Genomic DNA, 24671 nt, shown 5'->3' with positions numbered 1-24671 from the left:
AGCGTAAGCTGGCGGTGTTGCATGACCAAGCCTCCATTTAACAACCCCCACCCAGAGGGGTCGAGGCAGAGAAGGCTGACACGATTGGCAGACGTCATGAACGTGCAGGGGCACCCTCAAACGGTGAACCCGGGAGTTGACACTGCTCCAACACACCAGGGAATCAACCACCTCGGTGTTACCCAATGCGGTGGTTGTTCCTATAACCCCTCAAGAAAAAACTCCAAAACACACCCGCGGGTATACACCGGCTATACCGCAGTACAAGTGTTTCAGTTTCCAAAAAGGGTTAACCCAGGCCTACGGGTCGCAAACATCACTTCGGACCGGGCCTGGCGGTACGGGAAGCACAGGGTCACCAGAGGAGGTCAAAAAACCACCCCCACAGGCCCCTCTTCGCCATGCGTGAGAGAGGAGCGAAAAATAATGGAGAACCAGCCCCTAAGCACACCGTACCTGGTATTCCCCGGCGGTCTCCCAACCAAGTACTAACCAGGACCAACCTGTGTAGCGGCCGAGATCCGACGAGATCGAGAGCGTACAGAATGGCATGGCTGTAAGCCATGACGACAGTGCTGAGTAAAAACATACCCAACCAGGGTCTCCATAGCGCTTAACCCTGTGACACCCAGACCGACCTGGCATTTTTCCCCCTGAAAAAAAGCCCAAGTCCCTCAGGGTACCAGAACAGCAGATCTGCATCCCCGGCGGACAACGGGTTCAACTGATCTGGACCAGCGTGACCAGAACCAGTCCCGTGCCCTAACCACGGCGACATGCCTACTCCAGGAGAAGGGCAGATATGCGTGTTGATCTTAACATGAAAAGAAGGCGCCACCCAGACGTTCGGACGAACCGCGCCTGGTGGCCCACCCCAAGGGCGTGAGACCCCACTACATATGTTCAGATCCATCCCGTCATCATCCCCCAGACATGAACGAGAATCCGTCGACAACCCACCCAGGTCATGGGATGTGGTCGCCGGAAGAGGAAAAACCCCCATCTCAGTTGCTTTATAAAAACGCTGTTTCAACCACAAGCAACCAAGGCGTGCCAGTCAATCGCCTGTTTACAGCGAGCTAGCACTATACGTGCGTCGGGACACACCCCCATCAATGAACAGGCTATTTAGACCTGTCATTGAATCCCCAAGGCGCCCAGGGGAACGACAAGAGGGGTGTGACACTCCCTAACTCCAACACTTCTGGAATAGAAAGAAGGAAGCATCAACAGTATGTATCCCAGTCTACACAGCCGGGGTAAATTTTTTTCACATTTTTACATCCCACCACCCTCCCATAGGAAAGAGACGGGGATCCCCAGAGAGACTTCCCACGCGAGCTGTACAGATTGAAAAGAATATATTGCACCTCGAGCCATGTAAAAAACTGGTTTTAGGGCCTCCGGGGAAGAGGCACTGAACCCATACACACTCAATAAACGAATTGAATCGAATATACATACAATAGAAAAGGACCCTTCTAGAGGGTCCACTCACTTTGACAATCTGAGGAGGAAGGCTCTGTACTCTGATGGAGGCTTCCTCACATGGAAGAAGGAGTCCGAACTCACAGAAGGCCTGAATAGGCGCTTGGTGAGGAGGAGCCCTGACCACCCCCCCTGAAAACAGATCCATCACATGGACCTGAACAGCACACGGAAGTCCTACCAACAGAGACGCGCACGGTGACGTACTCTATGGCGGGGGAATTCCTGCGGTGCACCAGTGGAGGCTGCTGACCAAATTTTTAGGTGAAGCACAAATTATTATATTATATTATATATTAAATAATATTTTTAAAACATCCCCCACTGTGTGTCAGTGGTCAGTGGACACAGATGAAAACATATTAACATTAGGTGACAGCGGACCTGACCAGATGAAAACATATTAGGTGACAGCGCACCTGACCAGATGAAATCATATTAGGTGACAGCGCACCTGATCAGATCAAAACATTTTAGGTGACAGCGCACCTGACCAGATCAAAACATATTAGGTGAAGGTGACAAGGAAGCCACAGACTCATACCCCCCCGACACTCAACTAACCGCCTCGGACAGTCCTTCATACCAGTGGCCATCAGGCTCCACAACAGTGGGCAGCGACTGCTGCCAGACATCGACCTAGAACTAATAGGAACCCAAGTAGGACAATAACACTACCTTATGCATACTGCACCTTATGTGGATACTGTGATACTGTGAATAATGAATAATGTATATTTCAGTTAGTTAGATAGTAAATTATATTGACCTATTTGTTTACACTGCTTGTGTTGTTTTCACTACCTGTACCCCCCCCTTCCCCCATGCTGCTATGATGCCTGAATTTCCCCAAGGGGATCAATAAAGGAATATCTTATCTTATCTTAAAAGGAAAGATGAAATTACCTACCTGGGTTCCATCCTATAGAGGCAAATCTTTCCTGTGACAAAATGGGATCCAATGTAATAAAACTAAGTCAACCAACAAACTAGATTCCTGTACCAGATCTCCTCTCTGGTAAACAAGAATACCTTGAAGACTCTAACAGGAGCACTCATTCAAGGGTACTACGACTATGCTTGCACCTCATGGTACCAAAGCACCTCAAAGGCACTAAAAACAAGATTACAAACATCACAAAACAAACTGGTCAGACTACTGCTTGACCTTACTCCTAAAACCCACCTCACCCCTGTCCACTTTGACAACCTAGGATGGCTTAGAGTAGACGACAGAGTACAGCAACTTGCAATGGGCCTGGTCTACAAGATACACTACACCACTAAGATACCCATGTGCATGTCGAAATACTTCCCAAAGGTCAGTGAATACCACGACCACAACACCAGAGGGAGTTCCACAAATCATGTTCAACCCAGATAAAATAATAATAAAAAAAAAAAAAAAAAAAAAAAAAAGTTTTTTTTTAATAAAAGAAAATAGTCATAACTTAGAAATGAGATTGCATAGGTCTATGAATCGATATCGCGATTCTGTTTCAATTAATTGCCCAGCCCTACAGTGTGTACAGTAAGTTAGCTTGGTGATTATCATTGTGATGTAGGCTAAGCTGCCTAGCTACTGTTAGCATACAAGCACTGTAGCCTACTTACTTGTTCATCCACAACGTTTTTTCTGATCCAGATGCATAAATCCACTTCTTCATGTTGCTCAGTTGCTGGTTTATACTTCGGTCCTAATGTTGGCGCAAAGTTTAATTTAGCCTGACTTGTTATAGCTGTACAGCTTACTAACTACTAAACAACAACTTTCTCATAGTCTCAACTTTCACATAGTCAAAATGGGTCCAGCTGCATGTGAGGAGGATAGGTTTAGCTCGGGCCAATCTCAAGTTTCTCAAGTTTCTTTATTAGTTGTCATGCAGAAGTACAGAATACTTTTATACAAAATGCTTCTTTATGTTACATTTTGTATAAAAGTATTCTGTACTTCTGTATGACAACTAATAAAGAAACTTGAGAAACTTGAGATTGGCCCGAGCTAAACCTATCCTCCTCACATGCAGCTGGACCCATTTTGACTTTGCAATGCAGAAATCTCTGATTGGATTTGCAAGGCTGCCAATCATATTCAACCTCCGTGTATTGGATGTCAAGGGCTGTCAATCAATCAATCCTCCATTCAATGGCAAGAGTTTAACTGCACAGACCGTTCTTAGATGAAGTTAATAGCTTATTTTGATTCGCTGTTATTTATTATTTATTTAACAATGGGTCACACCTGTGAAGTTTTCTTCACGAATAATTACTGCAGGCAATACTGCAGTGCAGGCCTGCTCAGAGCTGTCAATTTTGGCCATTTTTGAAGAAAAAAAAATTCACTGGCATTTTTTTTACAGATGAAAACATTTATAATAAAAAAAAATAATAATAATAATTTAAAAAAAATATATATATATAGTTTTTTTTTTTTTTTTTTTTTTTTTTTAATATATATGTATATGTAAATTAATAATAATTATGAACTATGAGTGAATTTGTGTTTCACGTGTTGTCATAGAGAAACCTCCACTGGGTGCACACGCCCAATATACCAGGCCGTGGGACCAGGAACTCCCCCCCCCCCCCCCCCCCCCCCCCCCGTAACGTGCCGAACCGCCACGTGACGGGAACCTTGAAGGACAGGGGGTGTACCCCTGACCGACAGAACAATGGGGAGAGGAAAGGTTACCAGTTCACCCCTTTACGACCCCACACCCATGATACGACGTAACGACAAAAAGAGAATATGACACAGTCATAGTCAGCTCTATGAAGCGTTTCACAGCTCCACACAGCGCATGAGCTAACCTGCTATCTGATTTTTACTAAGGAAAAACACAGAATAGAGAAGGCTCTAAGAACCCCGGTCCAACATACACATGTGCTTCTGTGGCCAGTACAACCCAGTTGTAGGTCACATGACACACACAACCCATCATCACCTACAAAAAATGGCAAAAACACTCAACAGAGGAACGCCGTTTTTTTCACAATGAGAGAATACATCATTCTTGATTAGTATCGACCACAGGCCTTGCTAAGCACACATGACAGCAACCAAACCAATTTCCCTTTAGGAAATAAGTTTCTCCAGCAGATTTAGCACAACCTCAGCAATCAAGCTAAGAGTTACATCGTATCCCTACCACACAAAAGACACAATTAATGCACAACATGTCTGATAGGAGGTGATAAAGTCCCCAGGGAACCGGGGGGGAAAAACACAATCCTCCTATTTTACCCTCAATACGGCCAGTTAAAACAGGAAAACCTGTTAATGTGTGAACTCACTGTTCATTGTCATTACAGTCTGAGAAAGAACATTCTTTTACTCACTTGTCACCAAGCATAGCTTCATAGGTTAGTTGCCTTAGTAGTGAGTACACGGTACACATAAACACCATGATGTTTCTCACACAACAACCAGATCAATACATCACGATCTGCACGGAGAAGCTAACTGCCAGTGACAAAAACAGCTCACACACAACCCGCAACGTATCCCAAATGCATTGCAACAACACACGTTTTGGGAAAAAACACCGTTATTCACAATACATTTAGCAAAGTAAAACCAGAAGACATGTTATGAGGTCTGGCCAACCCCGTACCTACCCGGAACGCAGATCAGCGAAGTGCAGTCACAAGACACCGTAGAACACAGCCGTCCTGTGTTGTTCGATCCGGGCAGCGTCGCCGCTCCACCAGTCGCTACAGTCCTCTTTGTTGACGCAATCCCCGTCTAGGCTCAGGCAGGGTCGACGAACATCCCCTGTCAAGGATGACGTCGTGGTCAAGAGTGTAAAACATGTTAAAATCAAAGCACGTTCAACAGAATAGCATCAAGCTAACGGCTGCTCCAACCGTTCGGGTGCTATTGCTTCCGCTCGCGAGACGCCGATCTAACGACGCACGCGATCAGAAGCGAGCTCCCGGCGGCGCGCGAGAAGCTAAGCTACCCCGCGCCAGGCCACTGACCGGCTAACCGTAAGCTATGAACATGTAAACAATGACATAACACTCACCCAGACAGGCCGCCGTTCTGAACCCCTCCTCACTTTTTAAGAGAAAAGAGAAAACAAGACGTCAACACCGCTTCACAACGGTGACATTACCACGTCCGGCGGAATCAGCACAGTACCAACTGGCCTGTATAGCTGACTTTGAACATGAATCTGCCGCTATCGCACATTACATGCACATATCCCCTCGTGAAGGAATACTCTCATTTGGATATGAAAGATGGGGTCTTAACACGGTGACAGAGAGAATCCACTCGTCCAGAACACACAGGGATCACCAGTGTCAATGGTCGCGGCCCACTAGTTAAAACTATAATGGTCGCCAGACCAAGGCCTTCTGTCGCCTAGGCGGCTAAACAAAGGACCCTAGCCTGGGGCCGGTTTCCATAAACTTTGTCACGTAGCCCCCATAGCACTAACAGACAAGTGGAGCCCGCCAGCAAACACTACTCACCCAACCTGGAACGCACCGCTCCTCACAACAGCGGCATGTCCGACAGTTCAGCTGTGGCCTGACAGGTTTCACCCCAACAAACACAGCAAGGAACTGCAGTTGAGAAGCATGCAGCGGCGTGCTCCCAATACGAAAACCGGTGGAGGGTTTTTAGAATGATCATCATCTTCTAGACACTCCAGTACGAAGACAATATCGCCGTATTTTCTCGAAAATAGTGAGATAGAAAATAAAGATATGATGTCAACGTATCCTTGTTTCCCAAGCTGTTCCTAATCCAATTTCTTCCATCATGGTGTCAAGTGTGGGGATCTACCGAGGCACCTCTTCCTTGTGGTGAAAGCGAGAAGGAGGAGAGCAGGTGACCACACACCTGCTTATGAAGGTAAGCTGATGAGGGGTGTGGTCAGACTAATACTGGTATTAGAGGTACATTTGTGGTTTATTCAGTACGCGTGCACGTACGCGAGATAGTGCAGTAGCGATGCCAAGCTAAGCCACTAACGATACAGAACCTTCTGTATTGTCGCAGTGAAAGGATTAACCATTTGGTAGTGCTGCAGTGAAAGGGTTAAGACAGTAATCCCTTCACAGTGGATCAACAGAGCAGTAGTGACAGGACGCAGAGCAGGGGCGGGGCTAGGGGTGGCTACTTCGGCTCAAGCCCTGAATGTTTTCTGAAAAGCCCTGAATCTATTTTCAAAAAAAAATATATATATATGTTAAAAATATGTTTGCACCAGATTTAGCAGAAGCTAATTTCCATCAGTAGTCTATCCAGCTGCTAACTGTATTTGAGTGAGTTAAGTCTTGGTGTTATGGTAGACTCAGACCTAAGCTTTAAATCACAATCAACAAGTTGACAAAAACATAATTCTTCCACCTTAGAAACATAGCTAAAGTACGACCATTTATAAATCAATAGGACGCTGAAAACCAGATCCATGCCTTTATCTCAGGCCCTGTTTAGACGGAAACGCTAGCAGGTGAATCCGCAAAAATATTTTTGCGGATGTGCCTTTCGTTTATACGGAAACGGCGTTTTTACGGGGTGAAACCGCAAAAAAGTGAGACTACCTTCCAGGGTGGAATTCCTAGAAACGCAAAAGCTTTGCGCTCTCGTCTAAACTGTTAAACCGTATAAATCTGTTAAAACGATGACGAAAGGGTTGTCACGGCTCTGGTCGCGCGTACTGCTTACGTCACAGGTAGCAGGTATGCGCCAGTAGCCGAGACGTAAACAAAGCAAGTATGTCTGAACGGAGATCACCTGAAGGCTACATTGGCAGTACTTTTAACCCTTTCACTGCCACACGACAGAAGGTTAACCCTTTACTCAGGGCCGCCTCAGGGGGTGTGCGAGCAGTGCGGTCGCACAGGGCCTCGCGGGAAGGGGGGCCTCGCAAAAAAAAAAAAAAAAAAAAAAAAATTATTTTTCTTTTATTTTTTTTATTTTTTTTGCGAGGCCCCCCTTCCCGCGAGGCCCTTTTTCATCACAGACCTAAAATCTAGTTTTGCTTATATGCTTATATATTTCACATTAGACACGTTTGTAGAATGTGTCTGACTTGTTCCTGGGTCTGCAGTCCTGCAGACATACTCACTATTGGAGCTCAGCCTCTGGGGTTCTGTAGCAGACATACTATTGGTTTCAACGAAGGGAGTGGTTTTACTTACATCATGTGTAGTACGCCGGCGTGAGTCAGCTGCGTTTGACTATTTCGCGCGTGCAGCTTTTGACTATTATGCTTAGTTATGCCAGCCAAGACGAAGAAAGAGGTCGGTCATTATCAGTCGGTTGGTCACCAAGGAACGTTGACGAAAGGCCTCTCGCTAGCGGGACAAATGGCCGGAGCCTTGTCATGGTATAGCCATGATGATGTCGGCTAGTAGCTAGCTTAGCTAAAGGCTAACTAGCGTTAGCTAACCTATTCAGAGGAGCGAGGCGAGGCGAGTGGATGTCTTTTCAAAAGAAGGAGAAGAGAACTTGTGAGCAGATAAATCTGTTAGGCAGCAATACGCCGAAAGGTGTCCAGTGTGCCGGAAAGTACTCGAAGAAGAAGAAGAAGAAATTACACCGTGGGCCAAGAAAGTCTCCTTCCAACTTTACCATTGGCGCCGCGTTGATACTGCGTTATGGTGAGTCAACCTATGATTATATTCCCGCCGTGGACCTGACCTATCTCTCTTTCTCTCTCTCTGGAGCCAAACTGGTCGACTAGCTAATATAGTACTACTAGTAGCTAACGGTGTGTGCCTGGTGAGAGCACCTGGCTGTATGTAGCCGCATAGCTTGCAGAACGCAGAAGCAAGCTATGCGGCTACATACAGCCAGGTGCCTGATTGAGCTAACTGTTAGCCAGTTAGCTGTTTAGCGTCAGCTGGGAACGTTCGTTTGATGCTATCAGTTAGCCTTGAGAATAGCAGGCCCTGGCACTCTGACTACGACATCATCTTTGACAGAAGATGTAGTCGGGCCTGCACCATGACAAGGCTCTGGCCATAGCTTATTTGTCCCGACAGCGAGAGGCCTTTCGTCAACGTGGAGACCTGTGTTGCGGCCTTTCGCCCTGCGTTCCTCGTGCAGGTAAGATGTCATGACATTACCCCACTCTTCCTTCCTTCCCCTCCCGAATGTTTTGTTAATAACGATGTTTTTTTCCAGGCAAAACATATGCTACTTCACAACATTTGGAGATACGACATGTGCTGTGTGTGAATGGTCGTTTGTGTAGCTTGGGTATAGCGTTGGGCCGTTGGCCAAAGCTGTGTGTGGCCTGGTGTCACAGTACCTGGCTAGCCTATTTAGCTGATGTCGGCCATTGGCTCCTTGCTGCTTTGGTTTCTCTGGTATAGACCCTCTTCTTGTTGGATTTAAGTGTTGATCTTTGTCCTTTTGGATCTCTCATACATGCTCTAGTCCAGGGCTATTCAACTAAATTGTTCAGGGGGCCACATTGTCAGAAACCCAAGGGGCCAGGGGCCGGACTGCCACGGCGCCTCCCCGTGCTATGAATATATGTACACTTGACACAACACGCAACCACATTTTCACAACTTTTATTTAACTACATTGCAAAAGTAGTATACTTTTCAAAAAAAGTGCTTCATTTATGTGCCACATCTGCAACATCTCCTGCAAAAAGTGCTTCATTTATGACTGTGCAACAACTGCAACATCTCCTCTTCAACATTTCAATATAAAAATAAAATAAAAAACAAACAAGTGCATGATGTGCATCTGAACATTCTAACATCAACACTTGAACAAAAAAACACATTTATAGTGCAGCTGAGCTTATGAAAAAGTGCTTCATGTCTGTGCAACAACAGCAAATCACAGCATCTTATTAGCACTTATTGTCCACTCTTAACTCTCAAACAGCAGGGGGGTGGGGGGCAGACAGGCCTAGCCTACATACACACATCTAATGAGAACGATTGCACTTCTTTGACTGGGCAATGGCAGAGAAAGAGGGTTCATAGGAAGTGAGGGCTACACGCAAACAGTGATGCAAATGCTCATTTGTCAAGGAGGCACGGTTGCTTGTTTTAATGGCATTCATGTGAGAGAAACTGGATTCACAGGTGTATGTTGAGCCAAACATTGTTAGCACAGATATTGCCAGCGTTTTTATTTTGGGGAATGTCTTGACATGAATACACTTTATCCAAAATGTTGTGGTGGATTCATTTCAAGTGCCTGCTTCAGAGCAGATGATGCTTGCATGTCAATTATTTCAAGTTGCAGGAGACCTTCATCAATGTGAAGTGATGCAAGGAACTCTTGTCCTTTTGTGGAAATAGCAGCTACATTGGCAAATGGGTTGCTCACAAAATGCATCAATTCTCTGGACATGTCAAATTCATCAAATCGACTTGCAAAGTTTTCCCTCAATTTATCAATGAAATCTGTCATTAATTGAGTGACTTTTGGCTCAATTGTGCGTGTTAACGTTGACACGAAAAAAAAAAAAAAAAAAATTTATCATGTAATCTTTGGCGGGCCGGTCAGCATCATCCCGCGGGCCGGATCTGGCCTGCGGGCCGCCAGTTGAATAGCCCTGCTCTAGTCTCTCTCTAACACACACACACATGACAAACACACATGTTCTCTCTCTCTCTCTCTCTCTCTTTCTAACACACACCTATGGCGGCCTTTCTCGATGGCTAGGCTGTGCTCAAGGATCTTCAGTCACAGTGCTCAGGTATTCTGCCACTGTGTACTCTCTGTTTAGGGCCAAATAGCATTTCAATTTCTTTCCAATGTGTGTCTCTCTCTCTCTCTCTCTCTCTCTCTCTCTCTCTCTCTCTTGGATTTAAGTGTTGATCTTTGTCCTTTTGAATCTCTCATACATGCTCTAGTCTCTCTCTAACACACACACACATGACAAACACACATGTTCTCTCTCTCTCTCTCTCTCTCTCTCTCTCTTTCTAACACACACAGTCTGCCTATGGCGGCCTTTCTCGATGGCTAGGCTGTGCTCAAGGATCTTCAGTCACAGTGCTCAGGTATTCTGCCACTGTGTACTCTCTGTTTAGGGCCAAATAGCATTTCAATTTCTTTCCAATGTGTCTCTCTCTCTCTCTCTCTCTGTACACTGTATATTGACTGTAGAACGGGAGCTCTCTCTCGCTCTCTCTTTTGCTATATGTTGACTGTATCATGCCCCGCCTCGGGCAGCGCTATTATTTAAGAATATGTTGACTGTATAAAAAAAAAAAAAAAAAAAAATATATATATATATATATATATATATATATTTTTTTTTTAACCTTTTGGGGGGGGGGGGGGGGGGGGGGGGGCTCGCGTTAAATCTCGCACAGGGCCTCGCATTTCTCCCAGGCTGCCCTTCCTTTACTATCACACAACCGGCTGTCGTGTGGCAGTGAAAGGGTTAAATACACAAGAATCTGTCCCGCGGCGTGAGTGGACCCACTGTCTGTGAGTGACTCTGCTTTGACCCAATCACATTCCCCATCCACAGTCTGCGCATCAGAGGCAGAGTAGGGCGGGTCTTCACAGCACGTCATGTGACATATGCGCCAATCGTGTGACAGCGGGGCTCCGTCGTTACAGCGTCGTCTGCACGGAGAATTCCACCCCAAAACGCTCGTCTAAACGTAAAATTAAAAGTGAAACCGCAAGATGACTTTTGCGGTTTCTGTTCACAAAACGCTCGTCTAAACGTAGCCTCAAGCCGACTCGACTACTGTAATGCACTCCTTACTGGCCTCCCGAAAAAATACGATGATAACTATTTTATTGTAATGCACTAATGCATTATTTTATTCTATTTGACTAACTATTTTATTGCACTGCACTATTTTACTTTGTATCAGTGATAATCAAACCGTAAACAAAGACGCATATTAACACTTTCAGCGCCAGATGGCGCTGTTTACTGTTACTGTTGAAAGGCCAGTGCCTTTTAACATGGGGATACGTGGCTGGGTTTGCAGGCCTAAAGCTATATTATATATTATAGCTATGGATCTAATAATATAGTCGATTGTCATTGAGTTTCTTCCGGTCAAGATGCAAAATACAGATAATTTTTCCATCCATACATTTCCGTTTTATACCGTCGTGAATATGAGTGTAGTTTCAGGGTGGTCTGGTGTAATTTCCAAAATGACAGACACCAAGCCACATCGTTTCAAATGGAGTGCAATAGCGGCTGCAAGGTGTTAGGCGGCGGTATTGGACTTTTGAGATCTCAGACCCATCCCCAGTGATAACACAGGCTGCCGGCATGTCTTTATGAATGGAAATATCGAATAAAAGAAACAACGATGAAAACCCGACTATACTCTGGTTTTCGGGGGTCCTGGCGCTCAACGTTTGGCGAGTTAACCCTAGATCTTAGATCCTAATATGAAAAACGATGTGATTTAATGTTCTATGTCTTACCTTGACTTTGTCTATTTTACTGCTATCTATTTTATGCTTTATGTCTGCACTTTATGCATTGCTCTTGATCTGCCAATGTTGTGCTCATTTTATGCCTGTCTTTTTGTACTGCTGTGAAGCAGTACCATACCCGCTCACGTGGGCACCTATCTGGGCTAAGCCCCGGATCTCCTACAATTCTAAATCCGCCCCTGACGCAGAGTGGATCAACAATGTTAAATAACGATATATAACAAGATAGCTTGTCAGCTATTTATAAAAGACATGTACGTTGAAATCTATTTGGCTTAATTTTGTATAGAAGGACTACTGTGTTGATGGAAATAAACATGTCAACCACATGTCAAGTTCTTGAGTTTTTATTTCCTCTTCCAACATCTCAGTCGGACAAACGGCCAGTGATGAGACGTTCATTTTGATGACGTTTCTCTGTACAATCCACTTCTACATACATTTCCCTTTTGGGTTTATTCAGTTTTCAAGAAGACATCCATCATATAAAATGTTTTTACTGTAATTATTGAATAGAATTGTGTTTCTATGCTGGTGAGAAGCAGACTTAGGGAAGATTTCAACTACAAAAAGTGAATAATGAGGTCATTACTATTGATCCAATCGGATCCAAATGTAAATGAGAAGTTTTTTCATTCTTGAGTCTAGTTGATCGACTCACGTTAGACGACATGTAAATATGAGTTTTTAATTATATTTGCTGTCGGTAGCACTTTATAATAACACCCTGTTATAATACATTTATAAGGTATTTGTAGATAATGAACTAATCATGAACAAACCATTTATATACATTCATAAATTATTATTAAATAATTTATAACTATATTTGTATAACATTTACAGATTAGTTCTACATTATTTATAACTCATTATCAACATTGTTTGTACTTGATTTGTTTATCATTAAATAATGTTGTTTAATGTGTAGTAACACATTTGTAGATGCTTTGAAAAATGGATATGAAAAAACAACTATACTGTATCTCCATTTATTTTTCATGTTCAACAAATGATTTGTTAAGACATTCATAAAACATCTATAAATCATTTGCAGATGCTATTGTGGGGGCCAATCTGAAGTGAAGCCTATTCATCATTAACAAATGTCTAATACAGTTAATTATTTGTTTACTTTTTCATCACATGTTACAAATGTTGTAGACAGCTTTCGGATACACCCTTCTTTGTGACATCAAACAGTGACAGAATTAGGACTAAAGATAAATGCAATTGTATTAACATATAAAATACATGTGCATGACATATAGTGTAACATGGGGGGGCACTAGGACCCAGGAGTACCCTGGCCAGGTATTGAAGACTAGTATCTAGAGAGGAAGTCTCACACGAGTGAGACTTGACGTCACATGTGTTGCTGTCTGTTTGAATGGAAGCACGATACATGCAGAACCAAGTTATCCATGCTGCTCCTGCCCCACGCTTTTAATAAGGTATGAGCAGTTTAAACAGCTTTTTTGTTGATAAATCTATTCCACCATTTCCGACCTACAAACAAGTACAACTCTTATATGTTGTGTAGACGTACTTGATGTGGTGGGCGCCAGTGAGGCCAGTAACTAGTTACTAAGTAACTAGTTACTGTAATCTGATTACTTTTTTCAGTAAATAGTAATCTAACTTGTTACTTTTTACAAGCCAGTAATCTGATTACAGTTACTTTTCCAAGTGGCTGTGAGTTACTATTTAGTTACTATCTCATAATGCTGATGATAAGAGAGCCAGGGGTACAGTCAGCTAGACCGGAGTATGGCCTGATGGCTGATGACGTCTCATGATGACCTGTCTGAGCAGCCAATCATGATTTATGACATATGCACTTTCAATAAAGCATTATTTAAAAAAAAAACTGTTGTCATTCTTCATCCCCCCTGGACGACGACGACTTTGTAACCTAGTTACTTTCAAAGTAACTAAGTTACTTTGATAATCAAGTAATCAGTAAAGTAACTAGATTACTTTTTAAAGGAGTAATCAGTAATCAGATTATTTTTACAAGTAATCTGTGGCATCACTGGTGGGCGCTAACGTTATATTTGTTCCTAATGTGTGCTCAGTATATTGCGGTATGTGATGATGACACGACACACAAGTGTAATAATTATTTGTATTTTCAGGCTGTATCTGCGCCTATACAGTCTGAAAATACAAATAATTATTACCCTTGTGTGTCGTGTCATCATCACATACCGCATTATACTGAGCACACATTAGGAACAAATGTAACGTTAGCGCCCACCACATCAAGTACGTCTACACAACATATAAGAGTTGTTTGTAGGTCGGAAATGGTGGAATAGATTTACCAACAAAAAAGGTGTTTAAACTGCTCATACCTTATTAAAAGCGTGGGGCAGGAGCAGCACGGATAACTTGGTTCTGCATGTATCGTGCTTCCATTCAAACAGACGGCAACACACGTGAGGTCAAGTCTCACTCTCGTGAGACTTCCTCTCTAGATACTCTACCTGACCAGGGTACTCCTGGGTCCTAGTGCCCCCCCACGTTACACTTTGAATGAATGAATGAATGAATTTATTCACACACACACACACGATACATTTTACATGCGAGTATCCTCATGTGATAACAATGTCGCAAAATGTGTGCATGTGCCAGGTCTCCCAAGAAGCTATTTAAAGCTTTTGGAGGGAGCCTGAACACAGATACAAACAGAATATGAACAACAAAAACAATAAAAAAAAAAAAAAAACATAACAATACAACGTGGGTAGGTTTACACACCTACCTACTAACTGACATATAACAGAGATACATAATACAGACAATTTTATTCCTAAGTTATAATTTTAATTAGAGATATGATTTTAGCAGTTCCTCTTTCAGTGATTTTTTAAAGGTTTTAAAGGTATTAGTCATTTTTAGATTTTCATCAAGCTTGTTCCAGATCTGTGGACCCCTGCATGCTATGCTTAGGCTAGCACAATTTAGCCTTCTCCTCTTGCCAGATATAAGATGCTTGTTTCTTGTGTTGTGGATGTGCAGTGGTTGGCAGACTGGGACAAGCTCAGACAGTCTGTGATTCATGTCGTTGACAACTTGATACATAATTGATGCGTTTTGATGAATGTTAAATTCAGCGAGCCTCAGGAGACCAAAGCGATGGAAAAGAGGCTTTGAAGGTGCTCTATACCCGGACCATGACAGCACTCGTAGTACCCTCTTTTGTAGGCTTTCTAGTTTTTTGAGATGGCTGGGGTATGTGTTGCACCATATGACGTTACAGTAATTAATGAGGGGTTCAAACAGGGTTTTGTATAAAGTGAGAAGGGCAGGCAAGGGAAGAAAATGACGTATTTTGCAGAATAAGCCAACATATTTGGACAGTTTTGTTTGTAGGTATTTTATGTGGCATTTGAAGTTGAGTGACTCATCGATGATGACCCCCAGGAATTTTGTGGACGCCACTCTTGACAGCTCCTTTCCATTTATTTTTATGCACATGTGATGATTGATTGATTGATTGATTGAAAAGTTTATTAACAGATTGCAGAATGGGTACAGTACAGTACAGCTCAATACATACAATTGTTAAGGGGATGCAGACCAGAGAAAGACTTTCGACTTGTTTACATCAGGGTCCCCCATTTTCAATTCATCATAACATATATGACATACATGACATACAGATAGACAGTACTGCTACATCTATACATTTATGACATATCAGATTTGCAAATACAGTACTGTTTGTGATACAAAAGTGTCCAGAAAAGGAGTGTATATACATTTGGCATAGAAACTGTACATTGGAGGAGGTTGGTTGGGTGGGGTGGGGTTGGGTGGGTTGGGTGAGGGCTGTACATTGGAGGTGGGGGGGGGGGGGGGGGGGGGGTTGGGAAGGGGACACACACACATTTTACACTGTACATTTGAATATTGACAAAGCCTTACTTGGTCATTTACTGTACAACTAGGTTAGGACATTTGTAGGGGCCAGTTTCGAATTGCAGTCTCACGTAGGTGTTTTTTGAGAGTGTTTTTGAAGGTGGGTAGTGATTCACATTCCTTTACAGCTTTAGGCAGGGCGTTCCACATTGATGTGGCATAATTGCGAAACGTGTTTAGTCCCTTGTTTGATCCGAATCTGGGTTTTACATGATTTGTGGAGCTCCCTCTGGTGTTGTGATCGTGGTATTCACTGACCTTTGGGAAGTATTTTGACATGTACATGGGTACCTTGGTCGCGTAGTGTATCTTGTAGACCAGGCCCATTGCAAGTTGCTGTACTCTGTCGTCTACTCTAAGCCATCCTAGGTTGTCAAAGTGGGCAGGGGTGAGGTGGGTTCTAGGAGTCAGGTCAAGTAGTAGTCTGACTAGCTTGTTTTGAGATGTTTGTAATTTGTTTTTTAGTGCCTTTGAGGTGCTTTGGTACCATGAGGTGCAAGCATAGTCGTAGTACCCTTGAATGAGTGCTCCTGCTAGAGTCTTCAGGGTATTCTTGTTTACCAGAGAGGAGATCCGGTACAAGAATCGCGTTCGTTGGTTGACTTTTTTTTATTACATTGGATGCCATTTTGTCACAGGAAAGATTAGCCTCTAGGATGGAACCCAGGTAGGTAATTTCATCTTTCCTTGTGATAATATTGTCACCCACTGTAACCGAGAAGCCGTCGGTCTTGCTGAGTTTGTTATTTGAACCGAAGAGAATGGACTCTGTTTTGCCCATGTGTAATGATAGTTTGTTGTCGGCGAGCCATATGCAGATTTTGCCTAGTTCCGAGCTGAGGGCTTTTTCAACCTGTAACTTGTTCTTGTCAGAGACCAGCAGGGCTGAGTCGTCCGCAAACAGGAACAAGTTGCAGTCACAAGCTGACGACATGTCATTTGCATAAATTAGGAATAGTAGCACACTATATGTCATGCACATGTATTTTATGTTAACCCATCTCCCGCCAATGACGTGTTACCACGTCATTCTCCACCATGCGTTGTCTGCCAATGACGTGTTACGGCGTGTTTGAGATCAATATTTCAAATTTCTGTCATGGTATTCACATTTCACCCACAGAGTCTTGAATGGTGCTGTAGATCTCTGCTCAACTCTCCAATGCTTCAATACCGCCACCTGGTGGCCGATCGGCGAGTTGCCAAAACCGAAAGTGGCCGGAAGTGCTTAGTCCGGACTCTATCCAGACACCGTGCATATCGATCCGTTGCCATAACTCAATAAACAACATGATTGGACGTATATTAGTATTATACAAACCGGAACTGGATCACCTAGATCAACATCCCATAATAGCGATCTTTTTGCTCCACGCTCATCACCCAACGCTACGAGGAGACTGGCGTGAGTTTCAGCGTTTTTCTTTACCATTTTCGATACAAACTGCTCTGATCAATATATCACCCATACTACATGAATCATTTAACGTCGGCCATTGACTTATAAACGACCCCCCCCCCCCCCCCTCCGGTCACCAGCAGATGATCAGTCATGACGTTTAGGATCATGTACAGTTGAAATTTTTAATATAACGTCGGTATCAAACTGCATTTGATGATCTAATATATGCATTTATGGCTATATCTCACGTTCTATGAAATACAGCAGAAAACGATAAAAACATATTTATACTCTGGACGGTATTTTAGTATGAATGTGTGAATGAAAAAGTAAAACGTTCCTACATCCTGAACGATAGATAATTGATGTTGAATGGGCCATAGTAATGTCAATTTAGCAATACAATTTAAAAAGTTATAGCCCTGCAAAGAAGGTGAACATCTCCATAGACAAATAGTGCTGGCAGAGAGGCTACAAGGATGGATATAAGCTCCGACAGAGAATGGGTTAATACAATTGCATTTATCTTTAGTCCTAATTCTGTCACTGTTTGATGTCACAAAGAAGTGTGTATCCGAAAGCTGTCTACAACATTAGTAACATGTGATGAAAAAGTAAACAAATAATTAACTGTATTAGACATTTGTTAATGATGAATAGGCTTCACTTCAGATTGTCCCCCACAATAGCATCTGCAAATGATTTATAGATGTTTTATGAATGTCTTAACAAATCATTTGTTGAACATGAAAAATAAATGAGTATATATTCAGTATATGTTCAGTTCAGTATAGTCGTTTTTTCATATCCATTTTTCAAAGCATCTACAAATGTGTTACTACACATTAAACAACATTATTTAATGATGAACAAATCAAGTACAAACAATGTTGATAATGAGTTATAAATAATGTAGAACTAATCTGTAAATGTTATACAAATATAGTTATAAATGATTTAATAATAATTTATGAACGTATATATATATGGTTTGTTCATGATTAGTCATTATCCACTAATGCGTTATAAATACTTTGTAAATGTTATACAAATATAGTTATAAATGATTTAATAATCATTTATGAATGTCTATAAATGGTTTGTTCATGATTAGTTCATTATCTACAAATACCTTATAAATGTATTATAACAGGGTGTTATTATAAAGTGCTACCTTGCTGTCTTTTGAGGCTGTGAAAATGTTGTAGTTTGTAATGTCACAGTGGGTTTAGAACATGAAAAAGCGTACTTTTTCCCCTGCAAATCTGCAAATCAAACTCTTCAAGAATGTATGCGAATTATACCCCAAATGTATACGATGAGAAATATTCCAGATTGGGGCTTTATTATTAAGAACCAATTTCCAAATGATCCCAAACGAAAGTCACAGTTGCACGTCCTCTGCTCTCTGGCTGTAATGCCCCCTATTTGAAAACCACAGCTATTCAACAAGAGTGTCGAGAGATACTCGTTTCAAACGGTTTCCACCCAGACCAGGCTGCAGAAACAAATTAGTGGGGGGGCATACAATTTTCTCGGGGGGGGCACAATGGTTTTTCAACACAGGTTCCCTTTTATACATTTCAGCTGGGACAACGGCGCTGTGGCTTGCTTGGCGCTGCCCACGGTGCTGAACTAAACAGCAGAGAGGCAATTGAAAAATCTAATTTCTCTCTATCTTAAGAACATTCACTTATACAAAAACAGACTGAACGGATATATATAACAGACCTGCTGGGGCAGTGGACTGAGAGCAGGGCACACAAACAGGCTGGATAAGATGGTCAGGAAGGCCAGTAGCGTGGTTGGGGTGGAGCTGGACTCTAGCGAGGGTGGCGGAGAGGAGGAACCTTGCTAAGCTCCAGGCCATCAGGGAAAACCCCTCCCACCCACTATACACAGACTTGACTGGCAGGAGAAGCATGTTATAGGCTCACCCTACCTAAATGCAGCACTGAACACAGACTATACAATGCATCACTGTGCCTCACTGCATCACTGAGCACAGCGTGACAGTTACCATCTTCCTGGACTCTTACTTTTTAAACAACACTGTGCAATATTACACCTACTGTAGACTTCAGTATATTTTTACTGTATTTATTTACTGTATCTTTTATTCTATTTTTATTCTATTTCATTTTATTCTATTCTTAGGCCATTTGTTTTGTTATTATTATTCGTGACTTTTTCTGTCTAAATGTTTAATGTTGAGTGATTTGCAGTGTCAAATTTCCCTCAGGATAATACATTTCCATTCTATTCTATTCTATATCTTTGAAAAGTCTCCATTTATTCAACACTTCTGAATTCACTGACAAACTGAACTGAACTGACAAAAATAAGTTGCATAAAAAAGCAAACAAAATTCCTCCACAGGCTACTCACCATCATATAGAGCGGCAAGCGGCGTTTGGGGACAGAGTGAAATCTTCTTAAACACTGCCCCTCCACTCATTCCTGAACTTTTTTGTTAAGTCCTTCTCAAATGCCAACTGAATTAAATTGGCCTTGCGTCGATGAAGCATACTAAGGCGATGTTCTGTAAAGACGTTCTTGAGGGTAGAAAACGAATTCTCACGAGTGCCGTGCTAGCTTCAGTAGTGTTGTTGTTGACATCAGTGCCCACTAGGGCTGTCCCCGACTAAGGATTTGGATAGTTGAGTTTGATTGACCAGGGTGGGCACAGCTGACTCAGTGGGCGGGCCCGGCCCCCTAATGCCCGCCCATGGCGCCGGGTCTGGCTCCACCTGTCATTATTGTGAAGAGGCAATGTACCTAACAGCTGTCATCTTCTACAGGCATCACTGTTACAGGCATCTTCTACAGGCATCACTGTTAGTGAGTGTGTGTGTGTGTGTGTGTGTGTGTGTGTGTGTGTGTGTGTGTGTGTGTGTGTGTGTGTGTGTGTGTGTGTGTCTGTGTGTGTGTGTGCGTGTGTGTGTGTGTGTGTGTGTGCGTGCGTGCGTGCGTGCGTGCGTGCGTGCGTGCGTGCGTGCGTGCGTGCGTGCGTGCGTGCGTGCGTGCGTGCGTGCGTGCGTGCGTGAGTGCGTGCGTGCGTGCGGCGTGTGTGCGTGTGTGTGTGTGTGTGCGCGTGCGTCAGGACTGGACTGGACTGGATTTATTAGACACATTTAAACACAATATATCCACAAGCCTGTCGCGACTTGTCACGTTCAGATTGTCAGGATGACACATAACTACTTTAGGTTGTACTTTAGTTTGTATTTTGTATATTGTATATTTTGTAGTGTTTTGACTTTATTCTTTAAACTTTTTCTTTTACTATGTATGAAGCACAATCTTAGGAGGCTCCTCTTCGATGTGAGAGATCTATTCACTTTTCATGTTAATACGTATTGTTACAATATTTATTCCCTTGTGTATTAAACATGTCACTTTGTTGATGGTTCACCAATGATTTCAGGCTGTGGAATATGTGGATACCTTCTGAAATCAACCATTCATAATCGCATCCAGAACTCAGTCATGTTTTATTTAAGTTCCCATTCAGCTTTCTACTGAAATTACCGGAAGAGAGATGAAGTCTGACATCACCAAAGGTTAAAATTGTTTACGTCTCAAACCTTTCAAGTTCAAGTTTCAAGTTTGTTTTTATTTGTCACATATAACGTACAAGTACTTTACAGTGAAATGCTTGGTTCAACTTCTGTATGAGCTCCTGATAATGTGCTTCATACAGTAAAAAGTAGTAAAAGAGGAATAACACTATACAATATACAAGCTAAAGTACATCCTAAGTACAATCTAAGTACAGTGAGTAAATGCAGACGACAATGAGGTACAAAAACTTTAAGGCAAGGTGCAAATGAGGTATGATGTAGTGCAAATCTCTTTAATAAATAGATAAATATAATGTAGTGTTAAAGTGAGTGTTAAGGTGAGTGTTTGTTTAAAGTGAGTGTGTGTATGTGGATGTGTGTGCAATGAGTAGATGGATGGAGAATATTATTGCAGAACTCCACAGACAAGAGACTAAGAAACGAGTAAACTAGCAGCAAAGCCTCTCACACGTACACATATTTCATAGACACATTGGGCTGGGTCTTTATTGCATTAATTTCTATTAATTAACTACAGAAAGAATTAAAAGTAAAAAAAATTGATGCATTTAATCGCATAATGATTTTTCTTTATTGTGTAAGAATGTTATCTTTCAAAGGAGACAGGGAGACAGACAGACAGAGAGAGAGAGAGTGATGTAGGTTAGAGTTATCATATCCCAAAAATGTACTCATATTTAAATTCCCCATTAAGAAACACATCATTTAGACACCTTGTATGTTAGGATTTCCTTCAGATTCATGTTGGCATCCATGTATGGTGAAGGCCCGGACTGTTGCGCGCTCTCTCTCTCTCTCTCTCTCTCTCTCTCTCTCTCTCTCTCTCTCTCTCTCTCTCTCTCTCTCTCTCTCTCTCTCTCTCTCTCTCTCTCTCTCTCTCTCTCCCTCTCTCTCTTGGAGGCGGGACCAGGCCATACAACTGATTGACAGTGGAGACGGCGAATGGAATGGCAGATGGCACTTCTGCAAAATGACAGGGAGAGAAAAAATGTCAAGCATAATCTGCGCTTGAAGATAGACAGTGGAAAAAGAGGAAGTGTCGAGCAGAGACGGAGAGAGAGAAAAATACATACTGCTTACTGCTTGTATTTCACAGAACAGTCAGATGGAAATGACTGGAAATTAAATGTTTCAACAGTGGAAAAAGAGGAAGGGTGGAGCAGAGAGGGAGGGAGAGAAAAATACATACTGCTGACTGCTTGTATTTCACAGAACAGTCAGATGGAAATTACTGGAAATTAAATGTCTCAACAGTTCAACAGTGGAATTTCTGCATCCCCATAGTCCAAGATAAAAGGTTCTGTTTCTGCCCAGTTCAAGACATCATATAGTGAAACTAATCGGAAATGCAGAAGGAAACGAAGAGGAGAAGTGGGTGAGAAAGTGGAGATCAGCCATCTTCTACCGCCACTGAAGACATAGTGAATCAGATTGAGGAAGTATGTGGTTCAGAACAAGCTATAAAGATAGCTGAAACCTTGAAGTGTATTGGTCTACACAATCTTGCATCGCAGTTGACAACTAAAGGTAAGAGTGATCTTTTCATTTAAAGTGCATTTTTGTTTGCCATTTCACATTAGAAAACATTATATTCTCATTAAAAGGACCGGTTCAAATCGTTTTTAACCCAGGCCTTATTAAACATCGTCTGATTGATTGATTGATTGATTGATTGATTGATTGATTGATTGATTGATTGAAAACCTTATTAACAGATTGCAGAATGGGTACAATACAGTACGGCTCAATACAAAACAACTGCTAAGAGGATGCAGACCAAAAAAAGACTTTCGTCTTGTTTACATCGGGGTCCCCCATTTTCAATTCATCAGGACATTTATGACATACAAGACATACAGATATACAGAACTGTGTAGTAAAAAGAGATTATAAAAAAGATAAACATCCAAAGGGGAAGAAACTGTACATTTCTGGCATGATGTTGACTAGTACTGAACCCAGACTATATTTAAACATTGTCTGACATGATGATTAGTACTGAACCCAGACTATATTTAAACATTGTCTGACATGATGACTAGTACTGAACCCAGACTATATTTAAACATTGTCTGACATGATGACTAGTACAAGCCATAATTTCTCTGATCGCTTTAGCACTGTGCTGCATCCTCTTACCTAGCTCCAATCCAGTAGGTGTAACTGGCAAATTCAATTCATCACATCTTTTGATACAAATTTGTACATTTTGCAACCATTTCCTCAGTAGAAGGAGTGTGTAGCAGAATTATGCACCTTTTTAGTGGCCGGCTGGGTACATTTACATAAGTCATCAGGAAGGGCATAACTCTATCAGCTGAGTAACAATGTTCATCAAAGTGTTGAGTGCTACAGTGTAGGTTAGTATATTAGGACAAGTGCATGACAGTAAGGTTAGATTTTTTTTTATTGTTTTAAGTTTTTATTATTATTATTCTTTTTTTAATTTCAGATAATGGTTGAAGAAGTGCGTCTTTAGTCGACAGCGAAAGATTGGACGGGTTTCGGCTGTCCTAACTGGGGTGGTAGTCGTATCGTAGAGGTCTAAACACTCGCGTACCACCACAGTGACTCAGGGTTCGAATCTAGTCGTCAGCGCCACGGTACCTCCGGCTTGGTCAGTCGTCCCTACCAGAGCCTTATAATGCATCCATGACTAACTTAAACGCTACATTCATACTGTTACTAGTGTTCACACTGTATATATCTTAGCTTATTCATACGACTCTTTTCATACTGTTCATTCTGTTAATGTTCATACTGTATATATCTTAGCACATTCATACCTACCTTTACTGTTTATTCTATTTATAAATGTAAGTTATTTATGTAAGTTAAATTACACTGCACATTACTGCTTCTTTTGCACTTCTGGTTCGATGCTAAACTGCATTTCGTTGTCTCAGTACTTGTAGTCTGTGCAAATGCCAATAAAGTTGAATCTAATCTAATCTAAATATTACGGAAGCCATAAGAGGCCGTACATTCCTAAATTTTATTTGCTCAGTTTTCCCGTGATATCGAGTTAATTTAATTAGTTTTCTCGTGATAACGCGATATTTTTCTCGAGATCTCGAGAAAACGAAACAATAGTCTATATATTAAATCACTGCAGGAAAAATCATTCAGTGTCGCAATGTCAGAGGAGCAGGTAGCCCCGTTCGTGACTACGATGCACTCGGTGCATCACAGTCACAAAAGGGGCTAAGCAGGAGGATATTGATCACCGCGTCACATATCTCTCCAATCAAGGCCTGACACAGGCTGAAATAGCTTTATGCCTTGCTGTTACAGATAATATATATATATACACATTAATGTGCCTCAAAGTGCAATCAAAGTGAGCTCTCAAAGAGCACCTGGCTACGGGAGGCTGCAACGCGAAACTGGCCCCCATATGTCCAAACCCCTCCCACCCCCTCCTAATGTAGAGTTTCCTCCCCATCGTATGTATATTTTCTGTTAGGATCTCTGTATACTTGCAGTACTGTATATTTGCATATCTTGTATGTCGCAAATGTAACAGTGCTGTGTATACCTGTATGTCATGTACCCCCCTGAAATAAATGAATCCGATTTAATTAGTTTTCTCGTGATAACGCGATAATTATCTCGTTATCACGGGAAAACGAAGTCCGTTTTCTCGTGATAACGAGATAATTATCGCGTTATCACAGGAAAACGGAGCAAATAAAATGTATGAATGTACGGCCTCTTAGGGCTTCCGTAAAATATCAATCATGCCAGAAACTACTCAATTAAGCCAAATAACAAACTCAGCAAGACCGACGGCTTCTCAGTTACAGTGGGTGACAATATTGTCACAAGGAAAGATGATATTACATACCTAGGGGCAAAT

The sequence above is a fragment of the Notolepis coatsorum genome, assembly GCF_963971535.1.
Source record: "Notolepis coatsorum genome assembly, chromosome: 12".
Taxonomy (NCBI): domain Eukaryota; kingdom Metazoa; phylum Chordata; class Actinopteri; order Aulopiformes; family Paralepididae; genus Notolepis; species Notolepis coatsorum.
This window is presented reverse-complemented; position numbering follows the sequence as displayed.